Source organism: Medicago sativa, chromosome 4 (genome assembly GCF_051527215.1).
Source record: "Medicago sativa cultivar Bolivia chromosome 4, Bolivia_mono, whole genome shotgun sequence".
In the NCBI taxonomy this organism is placed as follows: Eukaryota; Viridiplantae; Streptophyta; class Magnoliopsida; order Fabales; family Fabaceae; genus Medicago; species Medicago sativa.
In genome coordinates this window covers 34,925,146-34,950,083 of record NC_140752.1, presented here as the reverse complement: position 1 = coordinate 34,950,083, position 24,938 = coordinate 34,925,146, and the positions used below count along the sequence as shown (strand labels likewise).

Below are 24,938 nucleotides of genomic sequence, written 5' to 3'. Positions count from 1 at the left end.
AACAGAACAAATTACTTGCATGTATGCAGAAATCGAACTAACCTTCCATGTGATGTTTGTCAAGGATTGAAATGTGGTGCATTTGAGCAAGAGTTCACCGATTTTGGTTGGATTTTTGCAGTTCCGATTTTGGGATTAAAGGGGGAGAGAGAGTAAGTAAAAAGTGAAACTGTAAAAATGGGGGGTGAACATCCTTTTATACTTCGAATGCGTCCGAATTATATAATCCGAACCAAAAGTTAATTGTCCGGATTTTGTTTTTCGGAGGGCAATTTAGTAATTTTTGCAGGGCGCGTGAGAAGGGCATAGGGTGGGAAAAGTAAATCTCTAAAACTATTGGTATTCTATGAAACCCTAGCCTTCTTTGTTTTTCCTATTTTCTATTTCTTTATTTTGTATTGATGTATTGTTAACAGAGTTTATTAGGAGGCAAACAAATGAGGTTGCCCATGAGTTAGCTAAGGCAACCACATTCCTTTCTAGCTTTCGTATCTATGATAAAATTCCAGCATGCATTACTGATTTGATATTTAATAAAAAGATATAAGTTATTTTCCTTAAAAAAAAGAAAGATAAATGACGAATATGTTACAATTAAACAAGATAAAATCAACTTTCCATAAAGATAATTTTTGCAATCATGTAACTTCTTTTGATTCATTAAAAAAAAAAAAAAAAAAAACCTTTTGATTCCTCCTAAAAAGATAGAAGTGTGAAAGGAGAAAATGGCGATGGAAATGACAAAAAGTGAGTTATCATAAAATATACTTTTAACAAAGTCACAATATTTTTTTTTTATTTTTTATAAAAGTTACAATAAAGTATTTATGAAATTATCGCTTTAGATCTTTATAGGAATTAGAGAAAACATAAGATAATCATATATACGTGCAATGGCCTTACATAATTCTAAAGTTTCTAATAATTTCATTGTTTATGGTGCCTTTTGAGAAAGGGAATAGCAATCACAATGATATAATTAAAGCCTATAGTTAATAAGTGTCTAGATACCAAGCAAATGGACCAAAGGAAAACCGTAAAGGACTTCAACTAAGAACTTTATGTGGTCACCATTTCTAGAGATTGTGCTACACTTCTCATAGTAGGTCTAGATTGAGGGTGTGTATGTAAACAAGAAAGAGCTAAATTTGCAACCAATTCCAATTTCTTCAAAATGTTTCTTTGAAGTCAATCTTTTGATCATTTGATGTTTGTATGTAAGAAACAAGATCACCAGGGTGCTTTCCTGTTAGAATCTCAAATGCTAAAACACCAAAGCTGAATACATCACATTTTTCTGTCACTGCCATTGTGTAAGCAAGCTCTGTAGTAGTAAGAAGATAGTGAAAATTAGTACATAGCAAACAAGAAGAAAAATAATATTTTGGTATATGGTATTGGTAAATGGTATCATACAACATACAAGTACATATCCGAAATAGATAAACTATTTTAACTAAATCAAAGTTAAAATATAAACAAAGGAAAATGTATATTATAGAAATTAAAACAAAATTCTCAAATCAACATGACTTCTTTTTTGAAAAATGAATTATTAAGACTAAAATAAAAATGTTGACATAGTTGAGCAATCTAGATTTTCCAATTAAGATCGTACGACTTGCATTGTGAGATGTGGAAATCAAACTCGGGGTCGGTTGTTAAAGTTTTTGTGCGAAAAAAAAAAACTATTTTTAAAAAAATTACTTTTAAGATAGTTTTCATCCGTTTGTCCAAATTTTTAGAAAACTAGATTCAAATAAAAATTTAGATACTGTTTCAAATAAAAAGTTGTTTTGAATAACATAAAACTTTGGCCTCTACTAAAACATATAATCTTATTTCATAAGAATTCAAACATAAGAGTTAAAAAATATCACCTGGAGCAACATAACCGTATGTGCCAGCAAATGAAGTCCAAATAGGTGAATTTGGCTTAAGAAACCTTGCAGTACCAAAATCTGAGACATGAGCTTCAAGATTGTAAGATAACAAAACATTCTTGCTTGATATGTCTCTATGAATCAAAGCTGGAGAACAATCATGATGCATATAAGAGAGAGCACTCGCAACGCCTTTAACGATCTCAAACCGTTTAGACCAATCAAGTTCCAATGCTCTTTTATCGTCAATCAGCATTTCCTCTAAACTCCCTCGATCCATATACTCATAAACAAGAAATGTGTGCATCCCTTCACAACAAAATCCGTAAAGCTTCACAATGTTTCTGTGCCTTGTTTCTGTCATAGCTTCAACCTCACTTTCAAATGTTTTTATACTCTCAGTGTCTAAGTTTTCTTCATCACATTTCAGCTTTTTAACCGCGAATATTTGACCTCCTTTCAGTTCGGCTTTGTAAACATTTCCAAATGTGCCTTCGCCAATGCAATACTTATTGTCAAAACTGTTGGTAGCTTCAATTATGTCGTTGTATACAACTCTTCCATTGAAGTACCAAATTGAAAATGGATTTGGTATCTTAAATGAAGACTTTTTTAAAGATCTTGATTTTTTCTTGTAGCATAACAAAAATATGCCAACAAATACCAATGAAAGAAAAAGTGCACCTCCTAAAGAAGCAACAATTGGAATCACAACCTTTTTTTTGTTACTTGATGAAACATTACATGGTGTCAAACCATTGAAACTACCACATAGACCTTGGTTGTTGCTCAAGTCAAGTGCACGAGAAGAGTTTAATTTGAAAATGCCACTCTTAGGAACATTGCCCTCCAAATGATTGTAAGAGAGGTGAAGACTTGACAAACTCAACATTCCACTAATTTCATTAGGTATTTGACCTGACAAATTGTTGTTTGAGATATTCAAGCTTATAAGATTTGAAGGCTTACCAATATTAGAAGGAATTTCCCCCGAAATTGAATTGTAACTCAAATCCAAAAACTCTTGTAATGATCCAAGATTTCCAATTTGGAAAGGAATTGTGCCATTCAAGTGATTGTTACTCAAATTTAAATTCAGCAAATTGGAACAATCACCTATCTGAATTGGAATTTCTCCTAAAAATGCATTCATTGATAGGTCTAAATGTTGCAAATTCGAAAGCTTTCCAATTTCAATTGGTACCTTACCAGAAAGCCTATTTCCACCCAAATTTAAAAGATACAAATTTGAAGCATTTTCAATTTGTGGAGGAATAGTTCCTGATAATTGGTTATAGGATAGATCAAGCTCTTGTAATTGTTCCAATTGAAAAATCTCACTAGGAATTTTTCCATTCACTGAATTACCAGCCATATTCAGGAATTGCAAGTTTTTACAGGAACCCCATTTAGAAGATAAACCACCTTGAACCTCATTATAGCTGAAATCCAAGTAAGTAAGATTTGGATAAACTCCAAAATCTTGATCTGCATAACCAGTTAACTGGTTGTGTTCAAGTCTAACTCTATACAAAGAAGGGCAGTTTCTAAGACTTATCGGAATTGGACCAGTGAAACTGTTAAAGGATGCACTGAAATTCAAAAGTTTGGCACCTTTGCAAACTTGTGGTGGTATAACTCACCAATGAAATTGTTCTCAGCAAGATGTAAAACAACCAAAGATGAAAGGTTTCCAAATTCTTGTGGCACAGTGCCATTTAGGTTATTGGTGAAAAACCTTACATCAGTTAGGTTGGTCAATTTGCCAATACTTGGTGGTATTGAGCCAGAGAATTTGTTTTCATTCAATCTCAAAATGCTTAAATGTTTACAGTTTCCTAAAGCAGAAGGAATAGGACCAGAGAAATTGTTTCCATCAAGTGCTAGTTTAGTCAAGTTTTTTATGTTCCCTATTTCGTTTGGTAATCGACCGCCCAAAAGGGTATCTTGGAAACGTAGATTCCTGATGCTGATAAACCCAGAACTGAGTTTATCAGTGCCATCAGGAAACAAACGACGGTCTAGTATACCTGATACATGGTTTCGTGAAACATCAAGCTCATAAACTTGAGTTAAATTGGCTATAGAAAGAGGCAAAGTTCCATTGAGATGATTTGTAGAAAGATCAAGAAATTGGAGTTTTGAAAGAACACCGATGTTTTCAGGTATGACACCGGTAAGATTGTTTGTTTTGAGATCGAGACGAAGGTGGTTTGGAAAAGCTGATAAATTTAAGTGATCAAGAGTACCTTCAAGTCCAGTATATGCCAAGTTTATGATTGTGACACTTCCTTCTGAATCACAAGTGATACGTCTCCATGAACATGGTGTTTGTGTTGAACTAGAGTTGTTAATGATCCATGAATCAAGAATTGGTTGTTGTGGGAGACTTTGTTTCCACTTTAACAAGGCTTCAAATTGTGTTAGCCCTGAAGTGATTTGGCATAGAGCTAGCAACAAAGAAACCAACACAGTAGCTTGAAATGGAAATGTATGCATATGATTATGGTTAAGGTTGGACATTGTTTGGTGATTACAAAATTCAGAAAATGACTTCTTCAATTGCTGTATTTATTCAATGAAGAGTTTTTTTTGTTGTTGTACGAGGCTAAAACAAAATAAGAAAAAAGAACAAAAAGAGAGCTACTCTTCATTGGAGGAGAGAAATGTTATGGTTAATCACACCCTAAGGAAAGGGAAACAATGTGCCGATTTTTTGGTCAAACTTAGTGCCTCTTTTAATATTAAGTTTCTTCGATAGGAGTCTCCTCCAGTGAACCTCAAGAATCTCCTCCAAAATAATGTGAAGAGCTGCATATATGCATTTATGATTATAATATTGCCACCTTGATTAATTTTTTTTGGGACAAAACCTTATTAATTATTTAAAATATATATTTTTTGGAAACATTATTTAAAATATCAAAACATTAATAGGTATTACTGGTATCAATATGTTAAATATTTAACACACTCCTATTTTTTTCTAATTATTTTAGGAAAATGTTAAAGAGTGCCCCAGGGGCACCCTTTAAGGACCATAAGAAGAAAGTATATTATAAAAATGCATCTAATAAGTCATGCTAACTTGTGTCCTAATTGCACATGTTAAGCAACCCAAAAATAAAAAAATTCTCTTAAATTTTGTGCATTCAATTAATAAAAAGTAAAAAATTAAATTCAAATGTATTGATTACAGCCAAATATTTCTACTTTTGACTCATTAACTTGTGCCTTAAGGGTACAAGTTAGCATTTTCCTTTATTTAAAATATCAATAGGTATTATTAGTATGAGTAAGTTTCGCTTGGTCACAAACATTTGTGCACCCCAGTAAGTAGGGATGATCGCTGCTGACAGTCTATCATTTTGTAGTTTTAAAGTCTTTTTAATTAAGTCTATTTTTATTAGTTTAGTATTTATTTAGAGTCATTAGGAATAAATTACGGTTTTTTATTTATTAAGTCAAGTAGTGTATTATTACTACTATCGGTCAACTAGTGGTTAGTAAAAAGAATAAAACAAAAACATGGTTGTATAAACTAATGTGATTGTCCGAGGAAAAAGATTACAAATTGAAACAAAAAGAAAAGAGACCATGCATGTAACATGAGGGTGTAGGAATAAATAAACCAATTGAGTCTTTTGACCAGATATGGTTATTGTTGACCCGAGAGCAAAAGGTTAGGGAGAAAAGAAAGAAAAAGGATTAAAAAGGGGGAGAAAATAGCTTTTTCGACATCAAATTTTCCTAAAAACACGTGGAAAATATTTAAATACCTCAACGGTAGTTAACTATCGCTGACATAACCGGCAACAGTTAACTACCACTATGATCAAAACTAGCGGTAGTTAACTAACGCTACGACTTTCCCCCTAAAACCAGTACATATAACGCCCTATTTCTATTAAAGCGATAAAACACGCGAATAATACATATATTCAAGAAATAGACGCCACGTCTCAACAAAATCTATGCATGCATAAAAATATCTCAACAAATGCAGCGGATACAATCATATATCTCCAAGTATACATACCATGGTCAACAATACATCATCATATAAAATCCTCCAAGTCCCGACAAGTTGGCAAATCTCAACAAAATAAAAACAGACTCCAACAATAACATAAAGACACCGACAACCTAATCAGAGCCTAAACCTACGACTCCAAACGATAACGGAGATTAGCTCCCGCTATCCAAGCACTCACCAAAAGCGAACTACTCCTACACAGCGTCTACCCATCCATACAGACAGGTAGGCGGTCAAAACCACTGGAGGTTAGCTTTACATCAATCATAATCAATATAAGCGACTTGACATAAATAAACCAATTCAATCTTCATTAAATAACATGGACAATTAACCTCCAATACAGGCCCATACAACAATTCCAATCACCACAAATAGGCATTCATCAAAGACAATTATCACCAACAATCATCATTCACTACAACAATTAAGACTCATGCTAATATGATATGCGTCTATACTCGACACGAATATGCATGTGGTACCAAGTCTCCTCAAGGTCGTCACTCATGATGCAACAAAAACATCATAATCACCTCAATTGGATATAAAATCCGCCACCATCAGTCATGAATGCATGAACATATGACTCGACTACAAATGCATATGTTCACACAAACAATTCACCACACCATCACCAATATTTAGTATATATGCGTTCAACAACAATTCACCACCACTTGACATATATACAATCACCAACGACATTCAAAATTCAATCAACATATAGTTGTCATATATGCATAAATCAACTTCATAACCATATCAAACTATCCATAGAGGATTCATAAGGCAATCGGCTCTTAAAACCATTTTCATCAAAATTCATCTCTCATTCCACAATTTCAAACTACTAAAGCAATTGAACCAAAAACAAGTAAACAAGATTCAATGCCTCAACTAAGTATGCCTCTAGGCTACATATAAGTGCAGTAGAGCTTACCATTACGTTTCACCGGCTAGAGGCGGCGAAATCATGAAAATCACAAAGTTCGTCTCTCTTTATCATTTTGTTGGAACAAAATGTGTTTAACAATGAACCTTAAAGAGTTTTGATGATAACAAGGTATTAAAAATTGTAAATTGGACTAGCTAATTTTTGTTCAAGTGTACAGGACCATAATTAAAAAGGTTACATCATTTATTGGTTCTGAATGAGCAAATAAAGAGCAAAGGAAACAACAGAATTGAAGCTCCTGAAGGCAACGTGCTACTGAAGAGAAAAAGCGCTCCTGAAGTAAAGCCACTTCTGAAGGAAGAATAGTGCTCCTGAAGAATAGTGCTACTGAAGACAAGAGGTCCAGAAGCCATATCATCAGAAGCTGCATCATCAGAAGCTGCGTTATCAGAAGCTGCCTCATCAGAAGTCATTTCACCAGAAGCTGAAGATCAACTGGATTTGCAAAGATTCAAGGATTGAAGAATAATCACTGCAAAAGCTGTCTATTGGATTAGAAAACACAACAAAAGATTAGTGGAATTTTGCAACGGTCATTTCAACGGTGTTTGAAGGCATGTGCTTGCAATTTGGACGAAAGCGTTGACATTGTACGAACTGTACAACCACCTTCTTGTTGGAGTAAGCCCTAATATCCAATCAATATTGATTGGGTTTGGCTTTGTATCATGATATTGATATAAATATATATTGTGAATATATATAATAATAAGGCATTTCTTTATTGATTTTGTTATGTTTCAAAATAATAAAGTCCCTAGAATAGATAGTTCATGTAATGGAATATTAAGTGTGACTTAATCATGAGATTACATTACGTAAAGAACACTATTCTTAAACATATCCATAGTCAAGCTTTAATATGAATTGGGATAATAATAAAGCATAAAGACTATTATGTATGTAGACTGATGACCGCATCTCATGGGTCATTGATATTGAGATATTAAGTCTATACATAGGTATAAATATTAGGGGTAATATTTATACTGGATTGACCCACCGTGAGAATACTACATAGTATGTTATGAAAATGTCATAAGATATTCTCACAATGATAATAATGTATATCGCTCTTAGACCTGAAACCACTATGATCCCTAGATGTGGACTCAAGTGCTTTGTTGCCATTCTAACGTTGTCTGTAAAAGGATAACCATAACGTTGGTTGATGGGTACTTGATGAAGCATGCTGAGGGACATGAGTGTCCTAGATGGGATTTGTCCCTCCTCATAAACGGGAGATATATCTTTAGGCCTCTTGATGAAATATGACTGTAAAACTGCATGGCCATGCCGAACTAAGTCAATATAAGATATTGGACTTATTCGTTATTCAGTATATTTCGGAATCAAGAAATATAAATATTGATCTATACAAGGGTGACAATATCTATGCCTTGGGATCAATAAAGATATCGAGACAAAGGAGTAATTGTACACATGAGTATTATCATGGAAAGGTTTCGTCAGATCACTTGACATTCTTGTCACTTGGGTAGCAATGATGTGTTGCTAGATACCGCTCATTGTTTATAATATTAAATATTAGATTTAATATTATTGCCAACGTGACTAGAACCTATAGGGTCACACACAAAGAACAGTCAAAAGAGAAATATATAAGTATGACTTATATAAGGGGTGCGTTTAGTAAATAACGCTAATTAGTTAGCAAAATTACTAAACTCGTTGTTGGGCTTACTGAAGCCCAATAGTGACTTATGACTTGCAGAGCACACTAGAAGTTCTATAAATAGAACTCTGGTGCTAAAGTTTTAGGTTACACATTTTGAAGCAACCCCTTTCTTCTCTGCACTTCCAATTCATTGGCTAGCACCGAGTTTTGGAGGAGCACTGTTCGTGTGGACTTACTAGAGGCTTTGCTGCTTGTTGCTTGCTTGGCTGTGATCGAGATTCCAGTTTCCAATTTCCCACGTTCAGATTCCAAACTTCGAGGTAACAATCGAATCACTGATTCATGTTTGAATTTCGTAATGATCCAAGGAAAGAAAATCGAAATTATTCCGCTGCTTCTACTCCTTTCTTCCATTCGATTTTCCTTCAGTGGTATCAGAGCCAATTACGAAACCATGAATCGGATTGCTTTGTTACTGCTTTATGTTTTAATATGATTAAACATTTTGAATCGGAATTAAATAATAAAGAGAATTAAAATTGGCATCGTATCATGTTTTCTGTGCATGGATTTTCGATTTGTTTGATGTTTCAGAAACCGTTTCTGGTGAAGTATCGACATATCGATTATACATATCGACGGGAACATGATTGGAAACAAATCAAATTAGATTATCTTTTAAAATTGTTTTAAGAGATAATAATATTTTCGCAAATATTTGATTTGCTAATATTTTGATATTCTATAAGGAATTAATTTGGAATGCAAATCCGTTAATAAAATAGAATATTAAGTGTTAATATTTTATTATTTAAATTTAAATATTAATTAAAATTGATTGCTCAATATCATATATGTGATATATGATTTTAATACAACATCATTATATGTGATATATTGATGATATCATTCGTTCAATAGGTTTTATATAATTGATTGTGAATTTGTAGTCAACTCGTGAGATTGAGCTTCGAATACCGATTCTGGTGAAGCATCAAAGATCCGGTTGTCCATACTGAACAAACAATTGTTAAAACTATTGATGTTTGATTGTTGTATTAGGATACCTAACTATACAAGCGTTGTATTATTATGGTTGTATCATTCGATCAATTGTTTTCAAAGAGATTGTTGTGAATTTGAACAATTCGTGAGAGTGAGCTTCAATATCCGAATCTGGTGAAGCATCATAGATCCGGTTGTTCATGCTGAACAAACAATCCTTGAAAATATTTATGTTTAATTAATTTATTTAATTGAAGAAAGGTAGTAAATTTAAAAGATCATGATTTTGAAAGAGTTTCAATATCAGATATGATTTTTGAATTTGGTAATAAAATATTTGCTTAATTTTAGCCCTGTAATTTGTTTTGGAAACAAATTGATTGCCTAAATAAAGCAGATTTAATTATAATAATTATTGAGTGTCAATATTACTATAATTAAGTAAATAAAAATTCTACCTTTTGGATTGTTTTTCAAAAGTTGTTTGAAAGGTAATAAACGATCCTAAATTGATAGTTAATTTAAAAGATCATGATTTGAAATAGTTTCAATGTCATATATGATCTTTTGAAATTATTTAATCGATTTGCATGACTTTAACTTGATTTGTTTATAATTTAAAAGAATCATGATTTGAAAGAGTTTCAATATCATATATGATCTTTTGGATTTGATCATAATATTTGCCGAAACGATTTGGGTGTTCATAAACGTGTCAAGTGTTGATGCGAAATACGCAATCTAGAATATTTTGGAACACAATCTGAGATATTTTGGTATGCAATCTAATATATTTTAGTACTTGATCTGAAATATATTTTGGTACATAATATAATATATTTTGGTACTCAATAAAATATATTTTGGTACATAATGAGATATTTTTGTACTTAATATAATATATTTTTGTACTCAATATAATATATTTTGGTACTCAATTAAACCCCCAGCTAATCTGCGTAGTGTGATCATATGTCAAATTTTAATTTAATTTATTTTAATTATAAGACCTTAATAATAATAAAAGTGTGTTTGTTATTATTATGTGTGTGAATGATTATGGCCTTAGTCCTTTTTATTTTATTTTGTTTGGATTTTGAAATACGGCCTGCGTGTCGTGCCTCTCTCTCATATTCTATTTGTACATTCTCTTCTCATCCACTCCCTCGTATGTAAAACGAGTTTCTTATTATGTAATGTAAATAGAATACAAGTAGGTAATAGGGCTGAAGGTGTTAGGATAGTCCTGGAGGTCCAGCTTGGAGAAGCAAGGTCGTTTCTAGGATTAGTTTAGATTCTCTCATTGGCTTGAGAGAGTCATAACGTTAGGAGGCCATAATCATGTCACTTTTATTTTATATAATTGTTATGCATGCTTTAATGATTGGAGTGCGAATATATATGATATATAAGCCGTGGTGAGGTGAGATCAAACTTAATAAAAATCCTTCAATTCAAAATATTAAGTTTAATGCTTTCCAAAAGTTTAACACCCTTCAAGACTAATATCGAAATGTGTAGGTTTCGCCTCCGCGAGGTGCACTTTCTATACTAGTAAGTTGCGGTGCGGTAATCCAATTTACCCAAGTGTTATTCTTTTGGGTTTAACTTAACTAAATTAATTTTAATAAGATTAAAATAAATTTAGAAGCAATGTTTGGGAACATCTATATGATAGATTAGAGTAAGGAGTTATTCACTCAAATGATTTGAAAGTTGTATGAGATACAATTGGAAGGAGTTCCTACCTAAATAACTGAGTTTTGAGTACAGCCCCCGTTGACTTAAAGCAAGGTGAAATATGGATTTCAACCCACTAGAAAATCTTCCAACGGGATTTTCCGAATCAAGTGTTTTGAAGGTCATTTGATTTGAGTAAAATAGTGGGAGCATATTTAATTAAAGACCTAATTAATTATGTTTTTATATCATGATACAATTTTATTTTATTTTCTGTATTTAGAATTTCTTCGGCATATATAATTTTATTATACTGTTAAATGTTCTTATGAAGAACAAAATATTCAGAAAAGAGTTTCTGAATTGGTACAAAATTTAAGAATTGTTCTTAAGAATGAGAAAAACTGTATATTCTCGAGCAGTTATTTCCTAGCAACTTTCTATGTCTATATTTGAAAAACAACGCTTATCAGAAGCATTGGGTCAAATGAGTAGATATAGGATATCTCATAGTGGTAACGACGATGGAGAATGATATGATCATTCAACCTCAATGTTATAAGATGAATAGTTTAAGCCTATCAAGTAGATGTACATGGATAAGAATAAAATTCAAATTCTGTTTTTTCTACCTTTGAAAGGTTAAACACGGTTGCAAAAAGGGGAAGCAATTATTTCAAAAGTTGAAAAACAAAAATTGCTCGTAGTTTTGAAAGGGTCAAAATATAAGAAAGAAGTAAGACTTCTTATTTACCCATATAGTTATAGAAAGTTAAATTTCTACTTCTTCATCATAAGTATATGATACTTGATGATTAATCTCATATTTGTTGAAATATAGAGAGTTTTAAAGAAGCAGAACATTAACTATAAGTGAAGTTCACCTACGTCTGGAATGGAACAAATTGTTTCATTGACTATAAGAGCTTATGCTTGGACTTAAACTTAACTTGATATGGAACCAAATAATTGTTATTAAATTCCATATAAAATAGAAGCATTAAATCATAAATCTTGTATTGACAAGAGAATGATTGTGTAGTTGAATAATAGACAAACATTGTCCTATTATGCAAATTATGTTTTCTATAGAAGTATGCTAATCAAGTAATGGATTTGAGTTCCATGATCTTGATAAGCTGGTCTATAACTTATGTGAAAAGAGGATCAAATGAGATTTGAACCTTTTGTAGATTATTGGCATCAACGTTTAGTACAAACAATTGTGATTCACATTTCCAAAAATCCATGGATATGGACTATTGGACTCATTTGAAGGATGTGAGCCCCACTTTTCAAAATAGATTAGTACACCGGTCACCAACAAAGGTGAAAGGACACATAATTTATTTGAATTGATATACATATGAGATGTATATGGAGAACTAAACATATTTGCTAGATATTGTTTCTATTACTTCATCTAACATTACTAAATCATTTAGTAGATAAGCAAAGTATATTTGACACGATTCAAGAAAACTTTGAAATTGTTCAAAGATTTTAACAATGAAGTAAAAGGAAAGTATAAAGACTATACGAGTAAGTCGTGATGGTAAATGCTTGATTAATGAGTATAATGATTATTTATATCGCTTCATGTTTGACATAACTCGATCTAAAATAGTTTGATTATAACTCAATGACTCTTGAAATTAACTAAATTACAGTTATTCTTCACCCACAACAAAGTTCCAATTAAGTAATCATAAAGACACCATATTAGATATGGAGGTAAGAGTACCTAGTTTTGACTTTATGATAAATTGAGGTTATATGGTTTATTAAATAAACTAAACTTCGAATTTAATGAATGTATAATTGTGTAACTATCCTTAGGAAACTAAAGGATATTATTTCTACATCTTCTTTTTGACAAAATTTGTTTGTCGCTAGAACTGGAGTATTCCTTTTCAAGGAGTATGTCTCTACAGGAGCCAGTGGGAGTGATGTAGAACTTGAATTAAGTCAAGTAACACAAAATACACATCTCTCTAAGAATGGAACACGAGTTGATTCAACAAACGGTTGTTGTTAAATCATCAGTTTGACAAGATCTAAATGGCTTGAACTTTGAGAAGTGACTATATGCCATGGGATCTTATAAAGAATCTATGTACACAAACCATATATGGATATTGGAATGTGATTTTTCTTTTAGAAAACTGACATGGATGGTATTATGAATACCTTTAAGATGTGATTGATTGTAGAAGGTTTCATGCAACTCGTGATGCAAATCATGACGAAACTATTACATCATCATAATGCTTAAATCTAACGATCCCACTTGTCATTATTGTATAATGCAAATTCTAGGAGATGGACAACGATGTTGCATTCTTTAATTAGAATGACCTTGTATATGTATTTGACATATATGTAGGGTTTCGTTAATCCAAAGGATGCTAGAAAGGTATATATATTACAAAATTCATGTATGAATTGGAGCAAGCTTCTTGAAGTTGAATTATTTGTTTTATTAGTGAAGTTTTATGAAAAACTTTGATTAATAAAAATCTATAAAAATCTTGTGCACACAAGGAGAATAGTGGGAGCATTGATATTAGTTTGGTGGAGTATGTGGATGACATACTAGTCACCAAAACAATTTATCTACACATGTGAGACATGGTTAGAAAATTATTTTCAATATGTACCAAAATTGATTGTAGTTCGACACTAGAATACTTTCAAGAATATCCATGGATGTCTTAAAGGACTAAGGATTTTTTCTTGAACACGGATTAAAGGAACATTGTAAAGAAGTTACAATGATGCTGACTTTAATATCGGTGTACAGTATATCCAAATCGCAATTTGGAATAAATGCTATGCTTGGATATCAACTATGAAATTTGTAAAAGTACAAGCTTCAAATAGTTGTTGTTTCTATTACAGATGTCAAATATATATGATTTGGATTGTTTAGCTCATAACTGAGCGAAACCATGTGTCTCTTGCGTTGCGGATTCCCTTGATCCCATCTGAGGTGAAATTGGTTTAATCTTGCGAGCAATGAATACTTGATCTCACCAATAATCCAAATGTATACTTTGACACTTCAATTTCTTTTCGATGGAAGATCGAAAGTGGAAATTGAAAGAAGTGTAACCTACCAACATAGGAAAGAGTTCCTTATCTACTAGAATAGTATCATGCCCAGGGTGTGCTTGATGCTAACACTTGATCAATATATATTGAGTTAATATTTGATTGGCTTTTAGTGCTAGTGGGAGATTGTTGGAGTAAGCCCTAATATCCAATCAATATTGATTGGGTTTGGCTTTGTATCATGATATTGATATAAATATATATTGTGAATATATATAATAATAAGGCATTTCTTTATTGATTTTGTTATGTTTCAAAATAATAAAGTCCCTAGAATAGATAGTTCATGTAATGGAATATTAAGTGTGACTTAATCATGAGATTACATTACGTAAAGAACACTATTCTTAAACATATCCATAGTCAAGCTTTAATATGAATTGGGATAATAATAAAGCATAAAGACTATTATGTATGTAGACTGATGACCGCATCTCATGGGTCATTGATATTGAGATATTAAGTCTATACATAGGTATAAATATTAGGGGTAATATTTATACTGGATTGACCCACCGTGAGAATACTACATAGTATGTTATGAAAATGTCATAAGATATTCTCACAATGATAATAATGTATATCGCTCTTAGACCTGAAACCACTATGATCCCTAGATGTGGACTCAAGTGCTTTGTTGCCATTCTAACGTTGTCTGTAAAAGGATAACCATAACGTTGGTTGATGGGTACTTGATGAAGCATGCTGAGGGACATGAGTGTCCTAGATGGGATTTGTCCCTCCTCATAAACGGGAGATATATCTTTAGGCCTCTTGATGAAATATGACTGTAAAACTGCATGGCCATGCCGAACTAAGTCAATATAAGATATTGGACTTATTCGTTATTCAGTATATTTCGGAATCAAGAAATATAAATATTGATCTATACAAGGGTGACAATATCTATGCCTTGGGATCAATAAAGATATCGAGACAAAGGAGTAATTGTACACATGAGTATTATCATGGAAAGGTTTCGTCAGATCACTTGACATTCTTGTCACTTGGGTAGCAATGATGTGTTGCTAGATACCGCTCATTGTTTATAATATTAAATATTAGATTTAATATTATTGCCAACGTGACTAGAACCTATAGGGTCACACACAAAGAACAGTCAAAAGAGAAATATATAAGTATGACTTATATAAGGGGTGCGTTTAGTAAATAACGCTAATTAGTTAGCAAAATTACTAAACTCGTTGTTGGGCTTACTGAAGCCCAATAGTGACTTATGACTTGCAGAGCACACTAGAAGTTCTATAAATAGAACTCTGGTGCTAAAGTTTTAGGTTACACATTTTGAAGCAACCCCTTTCTTCTCTGCACTTCCAATTCATTGGCTAGCACCGAGTTTTGGAGGAGCACTGTTCGTGTGGACTTACTAGAGGCTTTGCTGCTTGTTGCTTGCTTGGCTGTGATCGAGATTCCAGTTTCCAATTTCCCACGTTCAGATTCCAAACTTCGAGGTAACAATCGAATCACTGATTCATGTTTGAATTTCGTAATGATCCAAGGAAAGAAAATCGAAATTATTCCGCTGCTTCTACTCCTTTCTTCCATTCGATTTTCCTTCACTTCTCCACTACTCTATTTTGTGTCCACGCTACAAGACAAGAAAACAGCTCCAGAATACGGCTTCGCCTGCATAGATGTTCCTTTGGATAAGGAATGGATTTCAAATTGGTTCTTCATAGGACAACTACCAAATCAGGCAAAAGATCATTGGTGAAAGATCAAGCTTCAACAACGACTCTTTGATGTGCTGGAAATTTCACAACGTCTCTTTCACACCTCTATATAAAGGAGTGAAGACTTAGAGAATTGGCAATGCTGAACGAAAGACTCAACATTTTTACAAGTGCCAAACCTCTGCTGAAATTGTTCTGCATTCACTTAGAATTTCTGTGTCTCAAATTCATATCTTAGAAATTCTTAAGTCATTGAGTTTGTATCTGATTTGTATTGTGAGCACCTCTGATTGTATATCAAGCGTTCAACCTTAAACAATTTTCTGTGTAATTTTGTTTAGTTAGAAATCTCTTGCAGTTGTGCTTGAGCAGGAAGTCTCTTGATTGTGTTCTTGAGCAAAGGAAGTCTCTAGCTTGTGTGCTTGAGCAAAGGAAGTCTCTTGCTTGTGTGCTTGAGCATTTGTAATCAGATATTACTCTTAGTGAAATCTCCTTGGAAGTGCAAGGGGGACTGGACTACTTCCGGATTGTGGAAGGAACCAGTATAATTGCTTTGTGTCGTTCTTCTTCTCTCTCTCTGTTTTATTCCGCTGCGTTCAGATTCTGATTATCACTTCAGAAGCTGTTTCACTTAGCTTCTGATCAGTGAGTTCAGTTTTTAGGAGAAACGAAGAATTTTCCAAAACACAATTCAACCCCCCTTCTTGTGTTTTTCTCACCTTCAATTGGTATCTAGAGCCTTGGTCTGTTGTGTAACACCTAACCGTGCGACAGTCAAAGATCTGAGAAAAACATGTCTACTCCTCCTCCTACTGGTTCTGGTGATACTAGCTATAAAACTGTCTCACATGATTATAGTGATAGTAAGAAATCCAGTGTTGGATAGATTCCAAAGTTCAACGGAGATGCTGAAGAATTTTCTTGGTGGAAAACCAACTTATATAGTTATATCATGAGCTTAGATGAAGAGTTATGGGATATACTAGAAGATGGAGTTGGTGACTTAGTCCTTGATGAAGAAGGGGCTGCTGTGGATAGAAAGAAACATACTCCTGAGCTGAAGAAACTCTACAAGAAGCATCATATTATCAGAGGAGCACTTGTCACTGCTATTCCTAAAGCAGAGTATATGAAGATGAGTGACAAGTCCACTGCCAAAGCTATGTTTGCTTCTCTCTGTTCTAACTACAAAGGCAGCAAGAAGGTTAAAGAAGCAAAGGCTCTCATGCTTGTACATCAGTATGAGTTATTCAAGATGAAGGATGATGAAACTATTGAGGAGATGTACTCAAGGTTTCAAACCTTAGTCTCTGGACTACAGATTCTAAAGAAGAGTTATGTTGCTTCTGACCATGTGAGCAAGATACTCAGAAGCTTGCCTGCCAGATGGAGACCAAAGGTGACTGCCATTGAGGAAGCTAAAGATTTAAACACTTTAAGTGTCGAAGATCTTGTTAGTTCTCTCAAAGTTCATGAGTTAAGTCTTAATGAACATGAGTCTACTAAGAAGAGTAAATCAATAGCTCTTCCATCCAAAGGCAAGTCATCAAAAGCTCTCAAAGTGGTTGAATCTGAAGAAGAAGAACAGTCAAGTTCAGATTCTGAACCAGATGCTGCTGAGATGGCTATGCTCTCCAAGAGGCTTCAGTATCTGGCCAAGAAGAACAGGAAGTTTCTTGCCAGAAAGGGAAACTCCAGAAGCTCAAGGAAAGAAGATCAGAAGGGATGCTTCAACTGTAAGAAGCATGGACACTTCATTGCTGAATGCCCTGATCTTCAGAAGGAGAAATCTAAGGACAAGTCAAAGAAGTCAACATTCAAACCAAGCAAATACAAGAAGCAGATTAAGCAGAGTTTAATGGCAACCTGGGATGATTTGGGAAGTGAATCTGGATCTGATAAAGAGGAAGCTGATGAAGATGAAAAGGTAGCTGTTGGGTTGGTAGCAACAACAACTTCAGAAGTTGGATCAGATTCAGACTCAGAAGATGAAAACGAGGTATATTCCAAAATTCCCAGAGATGAACTTGTTGAGTCACTTAAAGAACTTCTTACACATTTTGAAGTAAGAACCAATGAGTTGAAGGATTTAAAAGAAAAATATGCTGATTTGGTAAAACAGCAAAAATCAACTCTATTGGATCTGAAAGCTTCTGAACAAGGACTTAGGGGCTTTGACTTCATGTGTAAAACGTATGAAGATCAGCTCAGGTTCTTATGTCAGAAGCTACAAGAAAAGTGTAATGAAAAACCTTTAAGTAACCATGAAATTGCTCTTGAAGATTTTATTATATCTGGCATTGACAGAAGCAGAGTGGCTTCTATGATTTATAGCATTTACAAGAACAATGGCAGAGGAATTGGTTTTCCAGAAGTGAAACTTGAGAAGTCCAATCTAAAATATTGTTGTGAATACATCAAGGAAGGTCTGAAAACCTTCTTTGTACCAGAAGGTGCTGAGTTGGAAACTGTTGTTCAATCAGAACCTGAAGCTTCTAGTTCTAAGGCTAAGATTACTTTAAAGTCAAAGAACTCTAAGTCAAAGGCTATGATCAAATCTGATTCCAAGACTTCAAGGGTTAGGATCCTGAAAAGATCAGAACCTATTCCTCAGAGTCTGGTGAAACCAAAATCTGAGGTTCTGAAGTCTAAGTTTCAGAAGAAGACAGTTACTGCTTCTGAAGTACCAAAACCTAAGGTGATGGTTAATCAGAAGCAACCCAACTCACAGCACAAGGTACAAGAAGTGAAGAGTAAAGCCTTAAGTACTAACCTTCCAGGACCCATAGGACAATGGGTACCTAAATCTAAAAATGTCAATAATGCAGGTATGTCTAAGAGCAGTGCCAAAGCAAAGATCATGGTACCTAGACAGCGGTTACTCAAGACACATGACAGGAGAGAAGTCCAGTTTCCTCAGCCTAACAATGAAAGCGGGAGGAAATGTGAAATTTGAAGGCAACCAGTCATGCAAGATCATAGGTACAGGAACTATTGGTAATTCATCTACCTCAATTAATAATGTATGGTTGGTAGATGGTCTTGAACATAACCTTTTGAGTATTAGTCAATTTTGTGATAATGGTTATGATGTGTTTTTTGAGAAAACCAACTGTACTATAATCAACAAGGAAGATAAATCCATTGTGTTCAAGGGAAAGAGAGTTGACAATGTCTACAAAATCAATTTTTCTGAACTGGCTGATCAGAAGGTAATTTGCCTTCTATCAGTGAATGATAAGAAGTGGATATGGCACAGAAGGTTGGGACATGCTAACTGGAGATTAATCTCTAAGCTTAGTAAGTTACAACTTGTCAAAGGCCTACCAGACATTGATTGTCATTCAGATGCACTCTGTGGTGCATGTCAGATAGGGAAAATTGTGAAATCATCTTTTAAAACCAAAGACATTGTTTCAACCTCCAGACCCTTAGAACTACTTCATATTGATTTATTTGGACCAGTTAGCACTGCATCCTTATATGGAAGTAAATATGGATTAGTCATTGTTGATGATTATAGCAGATGGACTTGGGTGAAATTCATAAAGAGTAAACATGTTGCTTGTGATGTATTCAGTAGTTTCTGCACTCAAATTCAATCTGAAAAAGAATCAAAGATTTTGAAAGTCAAAAGTGATCATGGTGGAGAATTTGAAAATGAGCCATTTGAAGCTTTTTGTGAAAAACATGGAATTGTCCATGAATTCTCTTCTCCTAGAACTCCACAACAAAATGGGGTTGTAGAGAGAAAGAATAGAACCTTACAAGAAATGGCCGGAACCATGATCCATGAAAACAATTTACCAAAACATTTTTGGGCAGAAGCAGTGAATACATCATGTTACGTCCAGAACAGGATCTATATCAGACCTATTTTGGAGAAAACAACATATGAACTCTTTAAAGGAAGGAAACTCAATATCTCTTACTTTCATCAATTTGGATGCACATGTTACATTCTGAATAACAAGCTCTACCTAAAGAAATTTGATGCCAAGGCCAAAAGAGGAATCTTTTTAGGTTACTCTAAAAGGTCAAAGGCATACAGAGTGTATAATTCAGAGACACTCTGTGTTGAAGAATCTATGCACGTTAAATTTGATGACAAAGAGCTTGAAGATAAATCTTCAAAGCAAGGTGAAAGTTTTGCAGAGATACAGGTTCCTGAAGTTACTCCAGAACCTGATCAGATAGCTGAATCTGAAGAAAGTCCAGAAGTTGAACACACATCAAAAGCGCAAGATGAAGCTGCTTCTGATGAAGCACAAGATGACTCACATCAAGCAGATCCTCCCAGAAACACATTCAAGCACAAGTCTTCACATCCTGAGGAGCTAATCATTGGAAACAAAGATAGTCCAAGAAGAACAAGATCATACTTCAGATAAAAAGAATCAATGATTGGACTGATCTCAATGATTGAACCTACAACAGTTGATGAAGCACTTTCAGATGATGGATGGATCTTAGCTATGCAAGAAGAGTTGAATCAATTTCAAAGAAATGATGTGTGGGATCTGATACCCAAACCTCAGCATAAGAACATTATTGGAACAAAATGGGTATTCAGAAACAAGTTGAATGAGCAAGGAGAAGTAACAAGAAACAAAGCCAGACTTGTTGCACAAGGGTACAGTCAACAAGAAGGCATTGATTACACGGAAACATTTGCTCCAGTTGCAATATTGGAAGCAATCAGGTTACTTCTTTCCTATGCAGTTAATCATGGCATAATATTATATCAAATGGATGTCAAGAGTGCATTTCTCAATGGTGTCATAGAAGAAGAAGTGTATGTCAAGCAACCTCCTGGATTTGAGGATATTAAATATCCTGACCATGTCTTTAAACTGAAGAAATCACTATATGGCTTGAAACAAGCTCCCAGAGCTTGGTATGATAGGCTAAGTAATTTCTTAATCAAAAATGATTTTAAAAGAGGACAGGTTGATACAACACTCTTCAGAAGGACCCTTGGGAAAGATATTCTTGTTATGCAGATATATGTTGATGATATAATATTTGGTTCTACTAATGCATCTCTTTGCAAGGAATTTTCTAAGTTAATGTAAGATGAATTTGAAATGAGCATGATGGGAGAGCTGAAGTTCTTCCTTGGCATTCAAATCAACCAATGCAAAGATGGAGTCTATGTTCATCAATCAAAGTATACAAAGGAGCTTCTGAAGAAGTTCAAGCTTGAAGATTGTAAAGTGATGAACACTCCAATGCACCCTACGTGCACCTTAAGCAAAGAAGATGAAGGAGCTAAAGTAGATCAGAAGCTGTACAGAGGTATGATTGGTTCTTTGTTATACCTCACTGCATCTAGGCCAGATATTTTATTCAGTGTATGCTTGTGTGCAAGATTCCAATCAGATCATAGAGAATCTCATATGACTGCTGTCAAGAGAATCTTCAGGTATTTGAAGCGAACAACTAATCTTGGACTCCTCTATAGGAAATCCTTAGATTATAAGCTAATTAGATTCTGTGATGCTGATTATGCTGGTGATAGGATTGAAAGAAAGTCAATCAGTGGCAATTGTCAATTTCTGGGTGATAATCTTGTATCATGGCTAGCAAAAGACAAACAACTATTGTTATGTCTACAGCAGAAGCAGAATACATTTCAGCTGCAAGTTGTTGTACACAACTACTTTGGATGAAACATCAGTTGGAAGACTATCAGATAATTGCTAACAGTATTCCCATTTATTGTGATAATACTGCTGCTATTTGTTTGTCTAAAAATCCAATTTTGCATTCAAGAGCTAAGCACATTGAAATCAAACACCATTTTATCAGAGACTATGTTCAAAAAGGAATTTTAGATATACAATTCATTGATACTGAAAATCAATGGGCTGATATATTTACTAAGCCTTTAACTGTTGAAAGGTTTGATTTTATAAAGAAAAATTTGAACATGCACTACGTGTCTGATTAAAGTTTGCTTGCTCCTGAATAGGATTTTAGGTTCTGAAGTCAGTTCAGAAGCAGTAGTCCATCAGAAGCTCTTTATTGAGGTTCTGAGGAAAACTCGCTTCTGATGATGACGTCAGCATCTGAAGTCCAGATGCTGGATTTTATGCTTCTGAATAGTAGAGTTAGTGGAAATGTTGGGAGTTACTTTTTATGGTAACTTCTGGCCCACTAACTTGGCAGTTACTCTGAGAATGTCTGACGTGGCCTGTCTGTATTGGTGTATAACTTAAAAGGGCAATGATGATTCAATAGCTTTGAAAGTACTTTCACGCGCCCCCAATTAGTCATTAATGTTATGTTTGTTTGTCTCTTTTGAATTGCAATCGTTTTACTCTTAACACTTTGTCAATTCACACACTACTCACTCACAACAAACACATTTGCTCTCAAACCTTGCGAAGTAAGCGCATTCTCTCAACCCTAGAACCCTAAAAACTTCATCTTCTTCAATCTTCAATCATCAAATGGCATCATCAAGCTCAAGAGTTTCAGAAGCTACTGCACGAAAGGTTCCTGAATATGACTACAGAGGAAGAAGCATGAAACTGGAAGAGTGGGAACTACAGGTTCAAATAGAAAATCCGGTGGATTTTGAATCACTCGCTTTCCATAAGTGTTGGATCAGAAGCTACTATGAAGAGCAAGAGCTTATGCAATACTTCAAGATGTTGAATGGACCAACATACGAAGCATTGGTTAGACATTTCTGGGTGAGAGCTAAGGTATATGACAAAGATGTGTCTATGGCTGAAGAAAGCCAAATGGTTCTGATTTATCCAGAATTGGAAGGGAAGACCAGAGAAGAGATGGGACTTGAGTCATTTACTGGTGTTGAAATTAGGTCAAGTATTTGTGGTATTCCAGTGAACATTGCAGAATGGCAGATAGAAGCTGTACTCTGTAGAGAAGCTTCTGGGAAATACTCTGGAATTGATCTTTCTAGCACTGCTGAAGAACGCATCTGGAAAGAGAGAGTAAACTTGGCTTTGTACAACTCCACGGAAAAAGGAAAGTATGCTGATCTAAGCATGGATAAGAAGCTGCTTCTGAAGATTCAGAATGAGAACTTGCTTCCATGTGGTGGGAATGATAAACCCAATTTGGCACAAAAAGTCTTTCTCCAGCACTTCATCAAAAAGGAAAAGGTGAATGTGCCAAAGTACATGTTCAAGTACTTGATAGAGTGTCTGAAACAGAGTCAGCTGCAGAATAGAACTTGGGTACCTTATGGAAGACTCTTGTCAGAGATATTCTATCAAGGAGGAATCTTGGAGTGTCTTAGTATTGCTGGAGCTTACTCAGATGAGTTGCTTGATGCTAAGACTAGGAGGTTCATAAATGCTCAGACCCTCAAACACATGAAGCTGATCAGCAATGTCACCAAGCTTCACACTGATTTGAGTGAATCCAATGTTGTGTCTGATCTCATGAAGGATTTTCCACCAATCTGCAAAAAGGATCCTCTTGATGTGCAGATGTTTTATATCAAGGATTACTATGAGACAACCAACAAGGTCATCAGGTTGGAAGATGTACCTGAGGAGATGTATGGTGGTGTTCTGCCACGTGCAAAAGGCAGAAGATCAAAAAGGAAGATGACTGAAGAAGAGTATTTGGAGGTTGAAAAATCTGCAAAGAAAGCAAAACCTGCTTCTGACAAGCTCAAGATTGGTGGTTCTGGAATACCATCAATTGAGGAAGTGGCTTCATCTTGGATTGCTCCTGAACAACCTGCTATACCGAAAAGGAAGAGGAAACCAACCTTGAGAAGAACAAAGGATTTTCCTCATGTTACCAAGAAAGCTGAAGCTGCTTCTGATGTGGTTTTGAAGGATTTACAAGGGAAGAAGGCATAAGCTGAAAATGTCTTGTAGATTGCATCTGAACTACATGAGTTTGTAGCTTCAGAAGCCAAACAATTGATGCTAATGGCAAGTGAGTCTGCTAAGAAGGACTCTGAGTCTGAACCAGAAGAGGTAGTGAATATATCATCAGATTCTGCATCCCCATCATCATCAGATTCTGATGATGATATACCCATAGCTCAACTCTTTCGAAAGCCAGTAAAAAGCCATCCAACATCAACCAAGACCAACAAAAAGCCCTCTCAGCCAAGCTCGTATGAACCAGTTGGTCATATAATCAATCAGAAGTTGGCTGAAATGGCTGAGCAGAGAGACAGAGTCATTGATACTATTCTTCGCCATCATCCTCAGCCTCTTAACATTCAACCTCTCAACATGATCATACCAGAAGATGTTGAACCCAACACAGAGAAAGCCTCTGAAACAACTCCAGAAGCAGCTGCTTCTGAAAAGGTTGTTTCAGAAAGCCCCCATCAACAACCACCTGAACCACACAAACCCACATCACCCCCACAACAACAATCACCAGTAGCTAACATTGACCCCCAACTCAACACTCAAACATCAACTTCACCACATCAACCACCAACCAAAACTGAAATTGACTCCCAACTTAACCAATAACCAGAACATTCACCAAAACCAACTCCCATGGATATTGACAATCCTCAAGTCAATGTCCAAGCCTCAACCTCAACCGCACACATTGCTTCTGACCAGCCATCATCCTCAACTCCATCTCAACACATCACCATTCCAGTATCCAGCCCTGTTCAAGACCTTACTCATAGTGATTCTGACCTTGAAACCCTTGAACATCCACCCCTGGACATTCTGGAATCTGAACATATTGATGTAGAGCTACTCAAGATCCTTTCTGAAATGCATGATCTGGTGGATCAAAGAAGGACAACTGATCTCACCAATGCATATGAAGAATCATGGGTATCACTTCAGAACAGAGCTGCTGAGTTAATAGAAGGTGTAAAGGCCAAATGCATCAGAATCAAGGGAGCTTCTGTCAGAAGATTAATGGAGAATCTGAAGCAAAGATTTAGAGTTTAAAATCCCAG

At 34.7% G+C, this 24,938-nt stretch overlaps 1 pseudogene across 1 annotated transcript; it reads right to left on the bottom strand.

The window, feature by feature from the left end:
* Nucleotides 1-944: 944 nt before the first annotated feature.
* Nucleotides 945-4,453, bottom strand: LOC146929008 (uncharacterized; annotated as a pseudogene). The gene is made up of 2 exons (XR_015005918.1): nucleotides 1,881-4,453; nucleotides 945-1,324 (listed from the first exon to the last, which is right to left on the bottom strand). The product of XR_015005918.1 is annotated as an uncharacterized LOC146929008 (transcript).
* Between the last annotated feature and the right edge of the window lie 20,485 nt (nucleotides 4,454-24,938).